The sequence below is a fragment of the Myotis davidii genome, unplaced genomic scaffold, assembly GCF_000327345.1.
Source record: "Myotis davidii unplaced genomic scaffold, ASM32734v1 scaffold245, whole genome shotgun sequence".
NCBI lineage: Eukaryota > Metazoa > Chordata > Mammalia > Chiroptera > Vespertilionidae > Myotis > Myotis davidii.
Window position 1 is genome coordinate 1,361,283 of NW_006296225.1, and position 4,279 is coordinate 1,365,561.

Consider the following 4,279-nt stretch of genomic DNA (forward strand, 5'->3'; position numbering starts at 1 on the left):
TGGAGCCCTCCCGTGGTCCCTCCCCAGTTAGCCAACCTCTTGTGTTCCTCCCTGGACCTGATTGTGCACCGGTGGGTGCCTCGGCCTGGCCTGCACCCTCTCACAATCCGGGCTGAGGGATCCTCCCCACCCCCCCGAGTGCACAAATTTAATACACCGGGCCTCTAGTAATAAAATAAAATAAAAACCTCATTGAGAGTAGAATGTTACTTCACAGAGCCTGCCTTGCTGGCAGTTTAAACATCCTTGGAAGAGCCTGATAAACATGCAAATTTTGAATCCTAATCTTGAAAATTCTGTTTTAGCAAGACTATGTAGCCATGTTCTTACCATAGCATTACAGAGAGCTAGGTTTTAAAAATAAATACAAAAAAAAAAAAACCTCTGTGAAGAAAGGGGAATCTATATGTAAAACTGCTATTGATTGAGAGTTTGTGTCTGGCCCCTCAACCCCCACCAAACTTAGTGTGTTGAAATCTAACCCTCAAATGAAGGGTATTTGGAGGTGGTGCCTTTGGGAGGTGATTAGGTCATGAGGGTAGAGATCCTCTTTTAGATTAATGTCCTTATAAAAGAGACCCCTTGATGACTTTTTCCACCATGTGGGGTGAAAGACAACAATCTATGAAGCAGGAAGTGGGCCCTCACCAGACAGTGAATGTGCTAGCACTTCCATCTTGGATGTCTCAGCCTCCAGAACTGTGAGAAATTAATTTCTATTGTTTATAAGGCACCCAGTCTAGTTATGGCAGTGCAAGTGATTAAGACAGAGATCATCATAGGTAAAAAAAAAAAAAAAAAAAAAAAAAAGGAAAAAGAAAACATGGCTGTCCAAATTACTTCTTTTTCCAGGATTCACACTCCCTCTTGGTCCTCTTGTCTTTGCTTCAGCCTCCAGGGGCACTGAGTTGTCTCCTTGCTTCAAGACCCAGAAGTGGACAAAAATTCCTTTCCCGTCTAGCTCCTTGCTTAACAAGGGAAAGCTAAAATTTGAACATAACTTTCATAAGCATTAAGGAGAAAGTAAAAGAAAATAGAGAAGATGCAAATCGAGAAGAATAGCAGTGTAGAAAAGGATTCTCCTAGTAAAATACAGATTTCTGATCCAAATATAGTTGAATTGAAGCCACAAGTTAACTGATCTAACTTACCGAGATTCAGGCCAGGGTTTTGCTCACTTCCTCCAACACGTCCTACTGATTAGAGATTCATTTAGGTTTGAGAGGAAAGTAAAAAAAAACACTCCTTTTAAATTTGCAAATTACTCTTTAGGGAGGTTAACTCTATCACAAATTTCATTTAGATAACCCTATGTTTTTCTTTTTTGCTTTTTTCTTGGTACAAAGCTGAGATAACTGGGGAGGAGCAGTGTTGAAAAAACAAGTTTGGACCAAGAAACACAGGTCAGAGTCTAAGCTTTTAGCAACTTCTTCTTTTTTTAATATATATTTTATTAATTTTTTACAGAGAGGAAGGGAGAGGGATAGAGAGCTAGAAACAACGATGAGAGAGAAACATCGATCAGCTGCCTCCTGTACACCTCCTACTGGGGATGTGCCCGCAACCCAGGTACATGCCCTTGACAGGAATCAAACCTGGGACCTAACAGTCTGCAGGCCAATGCTCCATCCACTGAGCCAAACCGGCTAGGGCAACTTTTAGCAACTTCTCAGATGCCCATGCTGCAGGCCCCAAGTGCCCTTTACAAAACAACTAGTCTTTCTCTTCTTCCACTCAGAATCGTTCTTCAGCCCCCCACACTTAAAGAGTCTCTCGCTTCTCCAGGCATTTTGAATTGTCTTTTCCTGGCCTCTTCTGAACAGTGACTGAGTTGGCCAGTCTGTGACCTGGTTGTAAATGACTCCCCCATACAGTTCCTCTCATTTCATTGGCTTCAAGCTCTGCAGTCTCGCCTTTCCCCTCATCTTGGCCTAGACTCCCAAGACACCGCACTACAGCTTAGTCAGTGCTAAAGGGGCTCCTCCTTGTCTGGAAGTTGACTCAGATGCATGAGATGAAATGCAGATCTGGATAAGCAGAAATGCTAGCAGGGCACTGAGTGTGTGAGTAAGGGCTGTGTCTGGGGATTCTAAGTTAGAAAGAAATAAAGAAAGTGAAATGGAGACAGTTAGAATTTTGTCAGACCCTGGGAATTACATCTACCCACATCACATATCAAATCATTTGTTTTGTCTGATGTCTTGAATGCCAGAGGTTTCTGACCTCAGGGCTATTTAAGTTATTTTGGTTCCCCACACACCTCTCTGTTTTTCCTCTCTCACCTCGAATGAATTTTTTTCCTACTCTCGAGATCTAATCCTTGGCTTTCTGCTCTTCCCTTGCTTTGCTCTATTTAAATAATTTTAATATGTTTTTATGGGTTTCAGAAAGAGGAAGGGAGAGAGAGATAGAAACATCAATGATGAGAGAGAATCATTGATCGGCTGCTTCCTGTCGGCCTCCTACTGGGGATCGAGCCAGCAACCTGGGCATGTGCCCTGACAGGGAATGGAACCATGACCTCCTGGTTCATGGGTCCATAGTTAACCCTTGAGCCACACCGGCTGGGCTGTTTTTGCTCTATTTAAATCATTCTTCCATTTACACATTTTCCAACTCTGTCTCTATGCTTTTGATGTCTAACTCGGTTGTGTTTGTTCAGCAGTATTCCTCCTACTCACTGTTTCCCTTGCAAACAAATGTCACTTGACCTGTGGCTTCCAATAGCCACATTCCTCTTGCTGATAGAATTATTTGCTGACAAATTTATTTGAAAGACTTTATATCCAAAGCATCTGTTTTCTGTTTTCCAGTGTCTTACATACTGTCATCTGGTTTCTGTTCCTGCCTTATCTCCATCTACATTCTCTCTTAGACCTTTGCTGCATTAAAAAGCTATGAAGGCTGCTTCATGCGAGACTGTGGAAAAGCTTGTAGTAAACTTCACTCCTTCCTGTGTTACTTAAACCCAGTAGGGCAGGGGTAGATTAAGAAGAAAAGTAGTAGTAGTAAACTAGATAAAAAATTGAAAAGCTGCCTCTTTCCTGGTTCACGTTAACATGATCCTACTATATCTCAGATACTTTTGTAAATGCTGGAGAAATAAAGGAGGGAGAAAAGAGATGGGTTGTTTAATTCTTGGATAATTGATAAATTCCTGAAAAGAATTCAAGACACTGAATCTGAGTCACCCTCTTTCCCCTTCCCTCCCATGAACTTGAGTTCTAAAACTCCATTTGCAAAGGCCTAATAGAAATATCTTTGCCATATCTTAACATCAATAAAGCCAAACTCATTAGCCCCTCTTCAATTGTCTCTGAAAAGGTTGTTTTATGTTATAACCCGACATTTTGTCATATTTTTATCTCTTTCTTACATCCCTTCATGTATAATCAGTCACCAAAATGTACATTTGCTGAGGTCAGAGTACTACACTGGTAACACCTCATAGAATTATTTATTGAGTTTGCTTTGTAAGCCTATAGTGGCCACATAAGTGGCATCACTTATGTCAGAAGACTAAAATTTAGGGTTAAGATCATTAGAAAATACAAAGTGGGATATAAAAGAAATGAAACCCACACAAAAAAAGATTTAACAAGTATGAAACTTTTAAGACTTAACAAAAAGGAAAATAAACATTTTTTAAAATCATAAAACAAGGGGGGATTTTAATAACATAAATGTGTATTGCATTTGAAAATCAATACACATTCAGTTGAAACAGACATACAACATTTACAAAGGATGACTACATACAAAGTCACAAAGGAAGGCTTGAAAAGTAAAAATTAAAATTACTTCATGCATACAAGATATATTCACTATTAAAGCAAGTAAAGATAAAATACAATGATCTTACAAATGAAAAAAAAGCCATAATTTACAATGCAATAAAAATAAATTACCAGGAAAATAAAATTAATGACAGATAAGATATATTTTTCATAAGTAAATAGAATAGCCATAAATTTACTCAGTCCACTTACTTTCAGTTTTTCTACGTACCTATTGGTGGACCAAAAATAAACCATCAGTAGAGCAACACAGGCTCAGAGATCACTCTTTAAACTGAACTGATCTTAAAATGTCCTACAAATCAGTATGAACATGGTAAAAGGCCAAACACAAAAATGAATCAAGTGTATTAACATGGAAGTCACAAAAAAGAACAAATATTCAACACATGAAAATATGCTAATAGGCCCTGGTAATCAAGATTATGTAAAATAAATTAACAAGACCTTTTAAAAAGTTTGCTAACATCCAGTCTTAAGGG

The 4,279-nt window shown here is 39.0% G+C and overlaps 1 pseudogene; it reads left to right on the forward strand.

Moving 5' to 3' along the window:
- The first annotated feature begins 600 nt into the window (after positions 1-600).
- The window catches only part of LOC107184294, a 6,195-nt pseudogene continuing 2,516 nt past the window's right edge, over positions 601-4,279 (forward strand).